Here is a 19528-nt window from a genome sequence, read left to right on the forward strand (position 1 = left end):
CAGATATCAACCAGCTACGTTACCCTCCGCTTAGGTCGCCAGGAATCTATTTCGTTGTGAGCTAAGGGGCAGACAAGAGAGAGAGAGAGAGAGAGAGAGAGAGAGAGAGAGAGAGAGAGAGAGAGAGAGCGCATCTTTTTGGAGAGAGAGAGAGAGAGAGAGAGAGAGAGAGAGAGAGAGAGAGAGAGAGAGCATCTTTTTGGAGAAAAAGAAAGAGAGAGAGCACCTTTTTGGAGAGAGAGAGAGAGAGAGAGAGAGAGAGAGAGAGCATCTATTTCGAGAGAGAGATAATCTTTTTCGACAGAGAGAGAGAGAGATAGAGAGAGAGAGAGAGAGAGAGATAAAACGCCCTTTTTTTGAATTCGACTCAAAAAATGTCCGCCGTCAAAATGCGAATATTCCATTTGTTTTCTTTTCTCTCCGAGTGATATTCTGGGTGGGTTTCCCCGTTCAAATTTTTCTTCTCCCGTCGATTTTTCCTTCGTCTCATTTCCTATTCATGCAAATGAAAAAGTACGACGTATTTTGGGAGACAGAAGGAGGGTATATCGATGGAAAGAGGTTTAGAGGGAAAGGGGGCACGGGCACGGAAGATGACGATATAGACTCAGAGGGTAAGTTTTAAGGCAAATCGATAAAATCGTGGAAGAGAGGAGAGAGAGAGAGAGAGAGAGAGAGAGAGAGAGAGAGAGGAATGAAACAGCGAGATATCAGAAGTAAATGATTTTCAATTTGGAGAAATCACTTGCATTTTGGAAAAAACTAATTTCCAGAAAAATAAATAAGCCATATTTAAAAAAAATAATGTACACAGAACAGTAAACATGAACAAAAAATAAACACTGCCAATATGAAAAAAAAATAAAAATAATAAATGGCATAAAAGCCACAAAAATTAGATAAAAACCACAAATCTAAGAAACAATCACAAGGCATGCAAAAATGCAAAAATAGAGGATGGAAACAATTTAAAAAGGGGGAAATAATATTATTTTTTTTTTTATCTTCGAGGCCACGAGATTCGACGTAACGTTCCCTCCTCTCGTTAGGGAAACCCGCCCAAGTAGCTCCAGATATATAAAGTTTCCTGTCGTTTACTTACGGAAACCCGAGCACGGACCCCCCCCCCGACGACAGACTCTCTAGGAAGGCTGCTTTGGAATGGCTAGATGTATGAAGGGTAAAGGGTAGAAGTGTTAGACGGTATATTTGGCGCATACCATGAGTGATATAGCTCGACGAAGCCGTGTTAGTATTAGTAATAATAGAAGTATTAGTAGTAGTAGTAGTAGTAGTAGTAGTAGTGGTAATGGTTATTTCCATACCTATTACTACTAAGAAATATAAAGTAAAGTTTTCGATAAATAATATATATATTCGTAATATATATATCATTATAATTCTATATATATATTTGTTTTCTTTCCAAACTTTTCCCAAAAGTACACTATATAATAAAGCCAATGAGCCTTCATAATATGTGTTATATATTATATATATATAATATATATATATATATATATATATAATATATATTATAAATTATATATATTATTATATATATATTTTAATATATATATACATAAATATATATACATATATATACTATATATATAATATAATATATATATATATATATATACTGAACACAATACAACAAAATAAAATAGGGCAAAATCGAACAAATTCTCTGAAACATACAAGTTCTTCAGGAAGAAACAGAGAAGAATTACCAGTACAGACAATGCAGAACAATAACGATAGTACGGATGAATTATACTCCCCCCCCCCCCCCCCCCACCCCCCCCCCCCCCCCTTATACTTATTTTCTCATGAAGAGGAATATTTGTGGTTCAAAACTGTAGTGACTATTCTAGATTACAGAATGACTTGAGAACGGTTCGCTTTTATTTGCAATAACTGCTGGTTTGGTGATTGATTGACTGAGTCACTACTTATGCCAATACGGGCCACTATCCTGTGAACCGAATTAGGAGGCCTGGTTTTGACCTCCGGACTCTGAACTACCAACCACCACAGGTTGGGGGCAACCACTAGTACGAAAAACAGCAAAGTAATTAAGCTGGGTGGTACCAAGGTAAATAATATAAAAAACCTTTCCCATACATCTATGGGTAGACAGCCCATACTGTCACCCATAGCCTCACACGTTGCGGATCACAAGAAGCCGATGTTGACACAAAAACAACAGTAACAACAACATCATCAACTACAGAAAGGATGAAAAACCTCTAAGTCTAGGTTATACGAAGTTCTTCGCCACGTACTAGTCGCAATAGCAAGAAATATTCAAGATGAGGTGAGATAATATGGGCGCTCAAGAAGCAAGAGACCGTCCTTGCATTATATAAGTTTGAAAGTTGTCCCCAACGTTTTCAGGCAGCTTTTTGCATTAGCTGTCGAATGACAGGAATAAATAGATAAATCAACAATATGGAAGCGTGGTTAATTTGTGCCACTTCTTAAGTAAAACATGTTCTAGACACTGAAGTTTTTCTTTCAGTTTTAATAGTAAGAACTGTGTTAAGAATACAGGCATGTCAACCACTACGCTGTTGACAAATTTACGTACAGCTCAGAATTGAGTCACTGGGCACATTCACGAAGTGAACAGCATTAAGCGCACCGCTCGACTGATACGTCAACAGACTGAAGAAAAAAAAAAAAAAACCAAGATCGCTGTTTATAGTTACAAGCGATTCGGTTCGTGTGACAGCGCGGAGCACTTTTCGGTGCCTAGTTGGCGACAAGACCTCACAAGATGCCAAAAGAAATCCACCGTGTGACACCGCTTTCGCCAAAAAACGACCGGGGATGAAACTGATATACAAAGAAGAGCCTCAGTCGCCCATATAAAGATAGGAAGACGCTAATCACGAAGCCACTGAAGAGGAATAAATAGATGTCTTGAACCAAATACCGTACCAGGTGTTCTTCGCCATAAGACACTCATTAAATTTACCTCTAAGAATATATATGAAAAGAATGCACGTGAAATGAATGTCTCCACATTATTGGCACTCGTGCATTCTGTCTGGCCTCGATAATATGAGGTCTCTGTTATGATGCGTAAATTATAATAAATTTGGTTAAATATCCACTTGTATTCTTACACCACGAGAGTATTCACAAAGAATGATAGTTGGATACGCTTAATATACCTTCATCTTATTTGAAAAAATAACAAAACATTGATTCAAAGGATCAAATGGTGACTATCTAGGGGGCTGTTTTATTGTGAGAAAAGACCAACAGAACGGGTATATTGGTACCCTTTTCTTGCCCGGACCAGTAGAAATATGAAAATGGAAAGAAAAAAAAGAGTACTAAAGAGACAGCATAGCCTCTGAAATGGAGAATATTTAGGATATATTTACATTCTTGTGACACCATAGTCCATTTTCAATCTTCCCCAAGCCCAAACATAAATATGGAGGGCTGCAATCTTGAATAGCAATTTTCTCTAAACAAATTAAGAAAGAGGCCTTTTCATACATAAGAAAAAAAAATCAGCGTCCCCGACCAGGGAGTACGCTGAGAAGACAATACAGAAGTAAGACAAGTATCAAGGATAAAAATAAAAATGTTCACAGAGCAAGGAATTCAGAGGCTAAAAATTTTGCGTAGAACCAGTAGAAAATAAAAGAGGAAAGCCAAGCCCCATATACAAACCATATAGCCCTAATAACTACAGACAACTACGGGTACAAATTACAGCCCGAGAGTAATTGGAAGTGGCGCGGTTGTAGTCGAGGTGTAGTCACCCACGATATACCGAGAGCGTAGTGGTATACGTCGTGAGGGTATGTGCGCTATATATTTTTGGAACTTACGCCAACAAAGAAAGCAGGCCCATTACTGTCATCATACGAGACATGCATACGGGACATAAATACCAAGTAAAGTGGGGGCACTCCCATCTGACGTGGATGGCAATTAGCCGCCAAGAAACAGCGAACGGCAGGAAAGTGCACGGAGGTCATGCGGATCAAACTGAAGGCGCGCGGCGAGAGAGAGAGAGAGAGAGAGAGAGAGAGAGAGAGAGAGAGAGGTGATTGGTTATATTTCTCAGGAAAGCGTCCTGTAAAATAATGTTTCAATAAACCTAAACGAAGGCTCTAGGCAAAGAAAACATCCATTTTATAATCTAAATGTATATATATATATAAATATATATATATATGTATATATATATATAAATATAAACAGTAACGCGATACAAGTGAAAAAATTCACACGTGCACAATATTACACACACACACACACACACACTGTGATGAGAAGGCACGGGTAACAAAGTACAGCAAATAATTTAAAAAGATTCAAATAACATTGTAAATTACAAACAAACCAAGAACTGCTCCATAACTAGCCAAAGTTATGTGTCTGAGTAAACACGTAAGCATATGCCTCGTTGTACGCGGGGAAAAACAAAAACAATAGTCTCTTTCAAGTTACGATGCGTTTGTAAAAACCATAAACAATTTCGGAAGTAAGTCTAGGCTCTGTATTTATTACTAACATAGTGTATTTTCACCCTCGCCCTAATAATGGAGGAAGGAATTACGATGATTGTCGCAGCTGAAATATCGTGTAAACCAAAGCCCGCCGAATAAAAGATTAAACACGAATCTAAAAGTTGCAAGGAACTTGCACACAAACAAACCATCTATTAGAGCTCTTATGTTTAGTACGTGGCCGGCAGTTTCACAACTACCTGTAATTCATCCCCCCTTCTAATTAGAAAATATATTCTATAAAGCTAATTCCCTTTCTATACAAAGCATTGTTTTTTCTGTAAAGCTACCATACTTTGTATAGGCCTAATGACACCTTAATTCGAAGATTAGCACCTTCTATAAAGCCACGGTAGCTTCAAGCCCTCTGCAAAATAATGTTCTTTTTACTAAAACACTAAATCTTTAAAGGAGTGATGTCGATTCATGAAATCAGCTTCTATAAACCACTTCCCTTAAAAGGACATCTATAAGATATTAAACCATTCTCTAAAGCCATGAATCGTATTACACAACACCATTATCAGTTCAGCAATACATCCATCCATTCTATAAAAACGCAATTTTTATAAAGCCACAATTCTTCTACCATCTGACTTCTATAAAAGCCGCAACTGTTTCTATAAAAGTAAAACTTCTTTTCAAAAGCTCAGTGCAACCAGCATGACTTGAAATACCCCAATCTTTCTGTAGGCCTACAATGTAGTCAGTCCATAAGTCCTAGAATTAGTACGAAAACACTATCTCTTCCTACAGAGCCCAAAACTAATCCATGCCTCTTATATTTTTTTAAACAAAAACCCCTTCTATATAACCATAACCTCCTCTATAAAACCTTCATCCTTCAATAAAGCAGTAGTTCTTAAAACAATTTTAAATCTACAGCCTACACCATGAGGATAAACCCCCATTCATAATCGCTTCTATATAAAACTCCTATACAAGATCGACCCTCCTAAAAAAAAAAAAAAAAAAAAAAAAAAAAAAAAAAAAAAAAAAAAACCTTCCTCTGTATAACCACAAAACCTTCTACAAAATCATGACCACTTCTATAAAAAATGTCATCGTCCTTCTATAAAACTATGGTTTTTCCTGAAGTGGCCCTTCAATAAATACATAGGTATTAGGAGATACCTCGTTCGATAAACCTATGATCAGTTATGCACGACATAATTACGACTTCTATATAATGCCACGCCCTTCCTGTGAAAAAAAAAAATAATAATAATAATAAATAGCTCCCTTCATTCACTTTTAAATTCAGCATTTTTCAAACGGTTAACGAACCTTAGACGTAACAATGAAGACGGCAATATCTCTAAAATATTGCACAAACATTTCAAAACCTTGCTCTTGCCGCTAACGGCAGGAAATCAGGAAGATCAGTGAAAAAAAAAATAAAACAAAAAGCCTCGCGAAACACGATATTTATATCTAAGCAAGGAAGCAAAGTCATAACTTTAAACCTGTTGTGTTCAACCGACCGCCATTTGTCTTACCTTAATCGCTTCTTTTCAGCGCTTCGAGGAAACGTGCTGGGTCACAGGTTCGCAGCCTATTTTGAATTCTCCCATTAAAACTTGCGCACATCACGAACAAAGATAATAGTAATGGTTATCCAGCCATTCAACGCTGCAGAATCACTTTTCTATCGCCTCCATTAAATAAAAGTGAGTCCACACCTTTCCTTGCTGCTCTTCAGCCATGACAATTTTTATTGGCGTTTGTGTTAGACTTACTTCCACGGCAGTGGAGCATTTCAATCAGACACTAAATCTCGTACTTCGTTACCCTGAAATACCCGCTTTCAAGGTGACAGCAAACCTAAATACACTCTTGTAAACTTCAATACAGAATCGCACAACGTTTACAAACACCTGCTGACAAGGGATCAGTGGCCACACTGCATTCAAACAGGTCCCGGGCGTTACTTACTCTGCCTTGAAGGGACGTTACAATGGATAGGAAGCGTATTAGTTAATTAGCGTTCTTGTCGGCAATTTAACATTAAATGGACATCTAGAGTCCTGCTAAGACGAGCGTGTGGACAATCAAATCGATTTCATTATTTATTTACGTTAACACATTCTGAAGAAGAGATAATTAAGATCATTAAGATAAAAGAGTGGAGGTGTTGTTCCGAACTAAATCTAACGTATTTTGGATTGTCATTCTCCAGCAATACAGTTTTGAGATCGATCGCATAAAATTTGGTCCATATGGACCAGCGCTCAGGCCAGGGAGGCCCTTTTAATACAAAATATAAATATAATCAGAGCCACATGAATTTCACGGCAGAAGGCAAGACATGAGACTAATACTCTGTTACGCTTCTTACCGGAAAATCTGTTTCGCCATGAATAAAAGAGAACTTTTCAACCATATGACATGAAATATTTTAAAGAATGAAAACCACACAACGTATCCATGAAGATATGACTGCAATGTGGGCAAACGCTGAAAGTTTAAAAACTATTGTTACCGAGGCCAATATATATAATAGCCTTATAATTAGTTCAGTAGCTTAAGCGTTTTGCAACTAGAATTATTCTAAAAATGATTAAACTACTACTCGTTAAAAACAAAGGCAATCAATTGAAATAATGCCAAACACGTTTCGAGCTGCAGTTCCCAACGAAACGCAAACTACTAAATTGTAGCATTATTTTTTCTGCAAAGTGCAGTTGTGCCAATTTGCAGCGCTTACATGCTATGCCTACAAATCTCTCTCTCTCTCTCTCTCTCTCTCTCTCTCTCTCTCTCTCTCTCTCTCTCTCTCTCTCTGGTTCTCTTTATTTGGTACCATAGTGAAGTACTAAATATGGTGCGGTTATTTAATCCGTAACACGCCTGCATACTACCTAGGCCTAATAAGGTACAGCTAATTAGAAAAATTTTTTTGCGCTTTATTTATTAATCAAATAATAATGAGAATATAGCAACACCCTTCATTATATTAGCATTGTGGTTGTGATACTAGTTGAACTAACGAGAGGGACCTAGCAACAGTATTCACTTCTTTACTAAGGGGAAAATGAAAATCCACCACGTAAAAAGGACATAAATTAGCTTGAACTGACAGCTCTGGAGAGCAAAACAAGCAAGACCCATTAATATGTTACTAACGAAAGCGATCGATGGAGTTCGCTTACAGTATATCTCTCCAGCTACGTAATAATGGAGCATGATACTCAACTGTCTATCAACCGATATTTTTGTGTGAGATTATTGACAGGAACTGGCGTCCATGTTGACTGCAGACGGTAACGAAACAATAGGCCTATGGTATCAACTGTCTTAACTGGGCTGTAACTAATGATGATTAGTCTAATAAATAAAATAAAAAAAGAAACAATTAATAGAAAATTACTAGTCATGGGACTATATTGTTTCTATATAATTTCCGTTGTGAAAGTTCAAGTCACATGGAACCTGCCAATTAAGTTGAAGAAAACTGAAGAGAAAAACAAATTTATTTTTGGACATAATAAAAAGCAGTTTTATGGGAACAAAACCAGTAATAATAATAATAATAATAATAATAATATAATAATAATAATAATAATAATAATAATAATAATAATAATAATCAACCCTGTTGAGGGCTCTGTTCCGATAGAGCATTTCCTTAAGTATAATCATTAGCTTGCATGTAACCTCGTAAAGAAACTCATTTAGAAATGTCTGTTAGTCTAATTTGAGAGAGAGAGAGAGAGAGAGAGAGAGAGAGAGGAGAGAGAGAGATGGAAGTATACCCTGTACAAATATCCGACAAATTTCAATAAGGCAGGCTGTCAAATAATCGACGGTTACTGATAAAACAAGATGAAAAACAAGCACATCTTTACAGTGCATATTTAGAAAAACTGACGTGGAGAAAATTACAGTAGAGTGGGTCTGTTCTATTATGTAGTGATAAACTCGCCTCTCAAAACTGGATGATTCTAAGACAAGGGAAAACGAAAGAAGAGAATTCTTGAGCCATAACCAAAAATATCAGCGTATAGTCACTCGTTAATCTGGTATGATTACCGGACAAAACCTACGCGATAAAAGCGATTATGACACTCAATTGAACGTACAAAACAGAACGAATTAGTCCAAATAATCCTAGGGTACGCAGAGGTACATTGAACCCCTAAGGGTAAAAATTATAAATAGAAAGGACCTTCCCTTAACCTGCACATTGCAAAAGACCTAGATGAACATCTCATTTGAGCCCGGAGCCAGGAGGCGTAATGAACGATTGCGTGCTTGCATGCACGCGATGGTTATTTCCCCCCTCCTGAATCTCATGTTATCCAGAGGTCTCTCTCTCTCTCTCTCGTTCCTTGACGGTTTGACGGAGAAAGTCGCTTGCTTCTTGGGATAGCTCAGGTAGACATTTTGGTAGCTCAGAGGAAGGGCGCGAGTACAAACAGAGTGGTGGGGGGCGGTGAGAGAAATGTGAGACTAGAGAAGGGGTAGACCCAACTGCTGCTTTTGCAAAAAGTCAAAATGCGATTCTCTAAACCGACGCTATTTCAGGAATATAGTGTTAGTAAGTTATAATAAACGAACTAATTAATGAATGGGAGATGGAGATTACTCGGACATGTCCTTTGCACAACCGTTATGAGACTAGTACGTGATATTGTTAACAGAGGAGTTGGAAGGCCTAGACCTACTTCGAAAAGAACTAAGAAAATGGAGGTTGCACATAAGTGGAGATTTGTGAACGATAAAGCAAAAGAAAGACAAAAACGGTGGAATTTCCCATAGTAGGCCTTTTGCTTGACGTGGCGTTGGAACCGATGGTCGTGATTCAATTAGGTAACGTGAAATGGCAAATAGCTATCAATGATTAATGTATTTTATCTTTGTCTTTGTCTACTTCTACTACCATTACGGAATGCAGCCAGTGGATATTATCGGTTAGAAGTTATGATGTATAGACTTATTTCTGAAGTGATTATTGTTGGACTGGGAATTTTTTTATTAAAATATTCGAGATTGTGAAATTGCAACATACTTACCGGATAATACATCAAGTATGACGATGTTCTTCTGCATTTAAAAAAAATATTTATTCGAGATTGTGAAATTGCAACATACTTACCGGATAATACATCAAGTATGCGATGTTCTTCTGCATTTAAAACAAAATTTGGTATTCTCTAAAACTAACAAACACACACACACATATATATATATATATATATAAATATATATATATATATATATATATACATATATCCTTTTACATAGTAGAAATATCTTTTTAAATATATTTTGCTTTGTGTGTGAAAAGGTCTACTGATGGTAAAATCTCCATATTTACCTATCACAAAATCTTTACAAGAAAGCGAACATCATTGCGTACTTGATGTATTATATATAATGTATGTATAAAGTAGTTTAAAATTATATACTTGACCACCGTAATGAAAAAAATTTTTTTTCTTAATTATCGCTTCAGAAATAGACCTATACACCGTCACTCCCAACAGATAACATCCACTTAACTATAGTGTATCTGTCCTCTCAATAAAAGGCAGCAATATTATGTGATCGAACTTGCAATCCGCGGATTATCTTGTCACTGGGATAAAATAGTACTACGGATATACAGTTTCCGGGAACTCTAGGCTTTCGTGGGCTTTGCTCTCGAGTGTCAGGTGAACGCTGAAAGACGCCAAATTGAAGAAGGTGGACAGCAAAGTGAAAAGATGCGAAAGGGACTGGATAATGAATAAAAGGAATTATTATGCTTTTGCAAAAATAAAATGGGGAAAAGTCAGCCTTTTAAAACTAAAAATGACATATGAACTTGCAAGGTTTCAGTTTACATCGTTAATCAAGAGAAGTTACGATAAAATCGGAATAAAAGTTCAAACAAACAAACAAACACACACATACACACACACACACACACACACACACACACACACACACACACACACACACATATATATATATATATATTATATTATATATATATAATATATATATATATATATATTATATTATAACATATATGCTTAAAAATTACAGTAGATGCGCGTGACTTCAGTATATAAGCGAATACCACAGGAAAAATGTGGTATTCACTTATATATATATATATATATATATATATATATATATATATATATATATATATATATATATATATACATATATATATAAAAGCTTCTTTTCCGCATTTTTTCCACTATGTGGGATCGATATAATATATATGTATATACATTTTTATTGAACTCCCGTAATACATTCTAAACCACTCGAGCAGTATGGACACACACACACACAAATTCAACCCTCATAACCCACCAATAACAAACCGTCCCTCACCCCCCAAAAAAAATTCTTCTATTTTCCCTCACGTAAGAGAACACGTGCGAAGCCAGCAAACATGAGAGGCGGTATACAGAGGGAAAATGTTATCGCTCTGACCATCTGCTGGCATTCATTACAAGAGATGACCAATACCTGGGGACCTTTTCAAGTGTATCGGAGCATGCAGAGCAGCAGCCCCCCTCCCCCAATGATGATGGCCATGACTCGGCAGTTTTTAAGCGTCGTCCGCCGTACAACTTCCATCTTTTTTCTTTTATTTGCGCCGTAATTCCATTTCATTGTATGCCTTTTTTATTTATATATATTTTAAAGGTAATCCTGAAATATTCAATTTCAGTAATTTCCTAATACACCGTCGTATGACATTCTGGTAACACACTAACGGGGATTGATTTCTAGTCTCACAATATCACTTAAAGTCGTTTTATTTTCACTTGGCTGTTCTTTACTAATGCTTTATACATAATTATTCGTAACACTTCATTTTAGGGGGAAATTTTCAGTTACTGGAAATGCCTAGCACTGGATATTTTCGTGTTTTTTGTGTTAAAGCCGCTCATTATCAGATCCTTGCTGGTACGTGTTTCAGAAAAAGACAATTTTCAGTCACAAAATAGGACAAGCACTAGATATCTGTCATTTTTCTATTTACCGCTGGATAGTAAGAAAACCCACCTTTATCCGCTGACGACAATTCTCAGTCACAGAATAGACACATCACTGGATATCTTCGTAATTTTTCTGTTTCCGCGCAGACATTTGTAATAAATAAAAATATAGGAATCACCGTATGCATAGCGACCACAACAGACGACGCTCAACACCAAGAAGTGCCACTGCTGAGAAAATTGATCAAATTCACAAACTAAAAAGTATCCATAACTCAAAGAATTTCAGCCGGACAACGATGATTTTCCAATCTGTATTTTTTTTTTTTTTCTGTCCACGCGCTCAACTTCACATTTGAAAGTCAACTCAACTCTTTGTTTCACATATTCCATGATGTCCGTATATCGATATCGGAAAATTTGCTCTCAATTCTGCACTTACACACAATTGCCCTGATGCACTAGTCATTACATGAATTTCAATGTTACAGCGAATGGAAAACATTGAAGTTGCAACTTCTGGCATAAGCGATTCAATGTTGACCGTGCATTCAAAGTATTGACCTTTCCCCTCCCTTCCAATGTTTCTCTATTCCGCGGTATTTTCCCCCCTTTTAAATGGCTTGCATGATCAAACCGGATCAGACACGGCAGACTATTTCATAGCAGACTATATACATTTATTTAAAATCAAACTGAAAGTGAGTTGAAAATATTAGACTTATGCCTTATGTATTTCACTGATTACTGTCCAGGTACGTCTTTCGTCAGTGTGATTTAGCAATTTTTTTTTTTAGTATGGATCTGAAAACATACACAGAGAAATGGATCACGCGCCACTGGTACCTACATCGTCTGTTTTGGGGGAAATTATTTTAATCAATGCCATTTTTTTAATACATTTTCTAAATCGACAGAGAGAATATGCACCACAGAGAGGGCCACTACGGCAGCTGAAGAAAAGCATCCAGAGTAGAGAAGTAATAAGAGAACATCTAAAATCACTAATAAAATTGGTGAACGAAAGTAGAGGAAAACGGGTAGAGCTGAGAGAACTACAGTAGACCAACGGACACACACACACCCCACCGCTTCGGAGGTTGGAGCGGGAATGACAGAAAAAGATGAGTGAGGTGCAGGCAGCTGGGAAGACAGGGGCCAGGATCCACATCCCGCCCCCAACCTTCCCTGGTGGCGGGACCACGGCCCGATCTAGCATGCACGCGTTCGTTCGTGCGTGCATTTATTTATTTATTTTTTTTTTAGACCAAGGAAGGGCAAAGGGCGATTGCAGTTTGGTCGAAACTGATGGGCTTCCCTCATTGTTTTGCGTCGATGAAGAGGATTACGCAAGCAGTCGCGCAGCTTGGCGACTCCAAAAACACGCATCTGGTACATAAGTCGTAGAACGCATGATTTCAAAAGCGAATAATATTAACCGACGCACGCAAAACGGCCACGACCGATGGCGATTGCGTGCAAGAAACAAATCCCAAGGAAAATGTCGACATGCATACAATCCATGCACACTTTTGCACGTACGAATTGCATCATGACAGTCACAACCACGCGTGACTGTAAACACACACGTCGATACTGATAGATATGGAAGGATAAACCTGAATTCAAGGTATTCTATATGTTTAAATAGGGACGGAATATTGATTACTTATTATGATCTCTCTCTCTCTCTCTCTCTAAGGTACGACCCACCGGTCAACTACAGTAGATTCACATCACTGGTGCATCTGATGTCTAGGCCAGTCCCTTACGACGCTCCTGATTGGCTGTTGATAAGCCAATCACGGGGCTCGAAACTCTCAGTCTCTCTCGAGTGTTCACACAGGAGGGATGTTTGTTCCACCTCTCCTGAGTGATACGTCTTTCAAAAGCATCCCTCAGGAGAGGTGGAACATACACCTACCTATATGAACTCTCGAGAGAGACTGGGAGTTTCCAGCCCTGTCATTGGCTTCATCAACAGCCAATCAGGAGCATCGTAGAGGGACTTGGCCAAGATATCAAATGCAAGTCTGATGTGAATCTACTATAGCAACCAGGTACTAACGCAACGTGCCCAGTTCGGGAATCGAACAAATTCACCATAACAAACAAATTTGCGTACACAAGTACGTCAATAATACCCAAATATGAAAAGTAAGAGACCCCTCTCCTTAACCAACTTATCTGTAGGGAAAACGAGTTTCCCCTCGGCCACTACTCACCGTCATAATTATTCTGTGGAAAGCTGACGTCACCGCCTTGGAGTATTCATTCCGGCGACTGTTTCCAACTTTGGAATTTTCTCCTTGCCTACATATTCTCTGTTTGTTTCCATCCGTCACACTAGCTTTAATCTAAAAAAATATATAAATAAAATTTTTATATAATCTACTGCTAATAATATTTTCATCGGTAGTCATTATATTTAATCAAAGATCATTTTCCAATGACTAATTCTAATTGCATGTGAATAATGTAAAGAATAAAGGTTCCATGGTATTTTGGAATAAGCATACGCACGAACACACACATAAGCATACCTATTTACATATACGTATATATGTATGTATTTGTGTGAGTTTGTGCGTATGTATATTTGAAATTACCGTGGAACCTTTACCCTTTCCATTAATCGCATGAAAGTACAATTAGGCTATGGAAAATTATCTATTATATATATATATATATATATTAGAGTATTACACACACGTATATGGCACTAGAACTAGTTTACCCATGTATACATGTAAATATAAATCATTCATTATATACATTATGCATCAAAAGTCAATTGTTTTTCCCTTCACACATACTACATATTGACATAACCTTTATTGCTGCACATATATCACAGTTGTCTCTCTCTAAAGAAAGAGAGAGCGAGATTTAGTCTTTAATCCTTGTATGTCACATTTAAAAGGGTCGGCTTTACTCGACGCGTTGGACGAAGTGATGAAGGAAATAATATTTGTACAAATATATTTTCTGAAAAAAATAAGAATATGTAAAAAAAACAAAAAAACTCGTCCTTTCCTCGGCTGAATTACAGCGTATAGAATATAGTACCATCAATACAACAACAACAACAACAACAACAATAATAATAATAATAATAATAATAATAATAATAATAATAATAATAATAATAATAATAATAATGACGCAGGATACAACCCGGAACCCCACACTATAAAAACCACCCAGTCGAATAGGATGAATGTGACAGACCAAAAAATAAAATAATAATAATCGATAATGAAAAATATCTTGTAAACATAAATATCGATAGTGATGATGACAAAAACTGAAGATGCGAACAAGACCAAAAGTAATATAATCATTTGAGACAATGACACTTATGAAACGAGAATTTATTTATCTGGATCCAAACAGGCCTACTTGTATCTGGCTGTGCATCCGTCAGGCTTGATAAAAGATTAAAGAAGAAATTTTGCGAGGCCGGTAAACGTCTTTTATCAAGCAGACATTGTATTTTAATGTCGACAAGTTAATGAAGACTACAGGCCAAGCTACAGAAACTATAGATAGTAAATGCAATACGAAATGTACTACAACCTCCAAGTTTCTTTGATTCACACTTTTTGGTGAAGCTTTCTACCGAATCCCACTAAGACAGGGAGAGCTTCTTTCTATTCCCCTTTTCGAATTAGAAGCTTCCAGTTAAGAGCGTATCCTTAAGATATTCCCAAGGTCATTGTGGCTAATAAAAGTACAGTAAGAACAGCTAAAAGTGATTCTGCACACCTGCCAATCATTATATAAAAAAAGGCCTAACCCCGATGACAACGTTCGAATCCGCCCCTCGACAGCAAGAAGTAAACAATGCAGGCGAAACGCCGAAAAGTGAGAGACACGTTGTCGTGATCATCTTCACGCTCCTCGCCGACGAAAGAGCGCCCCAAAGACAGATGACGAGGAGAACAATGTCAGGCACCTTTGGCACGTGGACACGACTGCTATTTGTTGGTTTTCATGAGTTACGTATCGGTGGCGGTGGTGGTGGTGAGGGTAAGGATGGGAGGGCGGTGGGGGGAGTGGTGTGCATTGTGACACGAGAGAATGGTGAGCACTGTGACGCAGGGCGGGATGGAAGGCAATGGTTCAAAAAGGGGGGGGGGGGGGGGGGGGGCGTTGCTGTCAAGACACCTTTGCCAACTTCTACAGTGGTATTACAGCCATACAGGTGGAGCCTTTTCCTCCCCTCAATAGATGCTTTTCTTCTTCTCAATGTGTTGCTTGTTCGTTGTGAAACGAACTGATTCTTCATAATCATGCTCGGACTACAACGCAAAAATCCATAAAGACCACTATTGCAGAGTAATATTTAATTTGTTGTAGATGAAGTTATGTCCCGTTATGAAATATGAAATGCAGCACAGGCCAAACACACAGCACTGCATTGGTGCAGGAGCACTTTTATTTTAGTGAAAGAGACGGGAATGGAAGTGATAAAATATGCAATGGTGATTTTAGCAAGTAATTTACGCAAAAAAAGAAAATGTATGAGGGGGGAATGAGTAAAGAAGGCTAACGAGCATTTTAATCTCAGAATAAAAGGTGCAAATGGATTATGGTGGAAGAGATGGGAATGGAAGTGATAAAATAATGCAATGGTGATTTTACCAAGTAATTTACGCAAAAAAGAAAATGTATGAGGAATGCATAACGAAGGCTAAATGAGCATTTTAATCTCAGAATAAAAGGTGCAAATGAATTATGGTGGAAGAGATGGGAATGGAAGTAATAAAATAATGCAATGGGGATTTTAGCAAGTGATTTACGCAAAAAAGAAACGTATGAGGAGGAAGAATGAGTAAAGAAGGCTAATGAGCATTTTAATCTCAGAATAGAATAAAAGGTGCAAATGGAGAGATGTCAGAAGGAAATCCACTAGAGCAGATAGTGTATGTATTTTGAAGCTTCAAATGTGGAGAATAGATGCAAATCTGGAAAATGCAAGAGTGGAGGGCGGCATTGTGAATTTAAGAAGTTGTTAACATTCACTATTGAGGAATTAAAGAGGGTAATTAAAGGGTTATAGAATGGAAGATAAAGTACAAATGTGGCGGCGATTTATCAACATTGTCTGAAATATATGTGTGAGAATATAAGGTTCTTTAGTTCATAAAAAATGGAACATTTCATAATATACAAAACTTGTTGTTCACATACTGATTGTGTTTATCTTTAATCTGTTTATAAAATTATTATCTTTAATTAATAAAAGTCTAATGAACCTTTGTCTGACTTAAACAAAAGCTAATACTAATTTAAAAGAATATTTATTTCTTATATTATTTCCATTTACATAGGCCCAATAAACCTTTCTCTGACCTCAAATGAAGGCTAATATTAGGTTAATATGAGGTTGGAAAAATTTTGATTTTTTTAGATTACTCCCATTACAAAAATTCAAAATATACCATATAGGTATGTTTTGCAAACACAACATAAATCTTGTTGACCGTAGTGTCTGAGTATAATATGTATATTAATAAAAGTCATAAAAATGTTCAAGTTGGCAAAACTTCATATTTTGGCATCTTATTTAGGTATATGTAACCTACATTTTACGTTTTGAGTAAAAATTGCTCGCCGAAACGCAAAAAAGATATACCATAGAAAAACCTGTTTGCATAAATGCAGTGAGTTTTATACATTAACCCCCATCTTTTGCAGGGTTGAGATTGCGTAGTTCAAACACTGTTGCGCCATATTTTCAAATTCCTATAGGTAGTGGTGGGGGGGGGGGCGCCATGGGGAGGACGTTGCACAGTCCTTTAGTGCTGTTTAATGTTTGCTGCTTAGTGCACAATATATATATATATATATATATATATATATATATATATATATATATATATATATATATATATATATATATATATATATTAGGGTGGCCACTTCAAAATTCCCAAAAAGGACACAATGATTTTTTTTTTTTTGCCAACTCCAATTTTTTACCTAAATTTAACATGATTATTGAGGGGTTGAAATATAAAATGATGTATAATATATATATATATATATATATATATATATATATATATATATAAATATATATATATATATATATATATATATATATACTATATATATATAGTATATATATATATATGTGTAGTATATATAAATGAGCGTTTATTTGTCAAATAGTATAAGAATAAGGAACTGAAATTAATTAATGCTCAATTTTATTAATGATGGGACAATTTAGTACATAATAATAATAAGAAAAATAAAAATAACTTGGGTAAAAAAATTAACATTATTTTAGAATCTAAATAAACGAGTTACTGAATTATCAATCTAACGTTTGTACTTTGCCCCTTTGATTGCCATATTTAAGAGGTTTCTATTTGCCTAAAAAGTTTTTTGTACATAGCAGGGCATTCTTCTGTAAAGTTGTTACAAATTTGGAGCCCTGCTTTGACCGAGTCCACTTGCAGACGATTTCTCTCATTTGTCCTTGCTGAAGTCATCATTGAGAAAACCCGTTCTGTGTGAGCATTGCTGCATGGAAAAGAGAAAATATAAGCACTACCGTCTTCAGATTTGTTAAAGGGAACTCACATTTACTGAACAGCTTGAGATAACGTTCCTCACTGTTGCTATCTTTCATCTCAGGAGTATTGATAATAGCCTCCACAATCCCATACTCTTTATATAATTCATCCATGTCTATTTCTTGAATGTTACAAGCCTTGACTGTGTCACAGAATTCTTTAAAAGGTATTGCTCTTGTTAGACTTAATTTTGACACTTTGTTATGAGCAATTTGAATTTAGGACTTTGAAGCAGTGATGCGGTTTTTTCTTCACAACATTGGCTTTCAGCAGTTTTACCATAGGCAGTTCATCTTATTTTTTTACTTTGTTTATGATTTAATGGTTAGAATGCGTATTTTCCGATGTATAATTATTTCCCGTGATGTTAGAAAACTACACGTCACTAGCTCAATATAAAGTATTTTTTGACGAAGAAAAATAAAGGATTTCAATAAAATTCATTTGTATAAATAAGCAGGATATGTTTTATATCTTTATTTTCATAATAAAACATAAAAAGGCAAAGTCAAGAATTTTTTTCTTCAGTGCCGTGGCCTGTGGTCGGAAAAGCCACGGAGGGTTGCCAGATGTCACCAGAAAGCCACACTAATAGACGAAATTCCTCAAAACGGCAACCCTGCAGTTTGAAGTCGAGTGTGCATTAGTAGTAGTAATAAGAGGGAGTTGCTCTAAAACTGCTCGCTTGCTAGCTATATTTTCTGTTCGTCGTGAATATTGATAATAGATATTAGTCCTCATCCTAATATGGCTGCTATACGAATCTAAACCTGTTCACAATGTAAGAAATAATTTTCACAATGTAAACCAGCTTCTTTCTCCTTTTAGAGCGTCACTTTGCAATTGCATTTACAACCTCTATTACGCGTAATCTAGATTTCATCGTGACATCAATAAGTGTTCTTTTACCTACAGCGTCAAACGTTTTCTGGAATCCATCGATACTATTCTATACGTTTCTTGTATATGATATTCTAGTATAAACAAATAACCTATTCATCATTGTGCAGTGATGCCTAACTGCAACGCATGCGTTTACATTACATTAGACTAACATTGTTCTTTTTGTAGTTTCTCTTTCTTCAGTTGAATTATTCCTTTGCATCTATGCATTATTAATATCGCCCGCGCCCTCCCCCTTGCTTACTCACATCGCATCTCATAGTCTCTACAAAACAAACAACAGCCGAGATAAGCAACTTTAGCTGTTTAAAACAAGTCTCATTAATGCAAACGAATCTGATGTCTTTTGCTCATTTTAATAGTCAGAAAGTTTGGCTTTTATCAGTCCTTGTGTTACTAAGCTTAATTGCAAAGCTTCTTAACATGCCTCCATCCAGCAAATCTTTTTCTTTATTAGTTAATGTACGATTCAAGGTTCAATAACCATCCTAAACAGCTGGTCTATTTACGTAGCTGAGAATTCCCTTCACCTGCCTGTACCTATATTATA

At 36.4% G+C, this 19528-nt stretch overlaps 1 pseudogene; it reads right to left on the minus strand.

The window, feature by feature from the left end:
• The window catches only part of LOC135206120 (prolyl endopeptidase FAP-like), a 195576-nt pseudogene extending 182985 nt beyond the window's left edge, over nt 1-12591 (minus strand).
• Nucleotides 12592-19528: the final 6937 nt, after the last annotated feature.

The sequence above is a fragment of the Macrobrachium nipponense genome, chromosome 29, assembly GCF_015104395.2.
Source record: "Macrobrachium nipponense isolate FS-2020 chromosome 29, ASM1510439v2, whole genome shotgun sequence".
NCBI classification, from domain to species: domain Eukaryota; kingdom Metazoa; phylum Arthropoda; class Malacostraca; order Decapoda; family Palaemonidae; genus Macrobrachium; species Macrobrachium nipponense.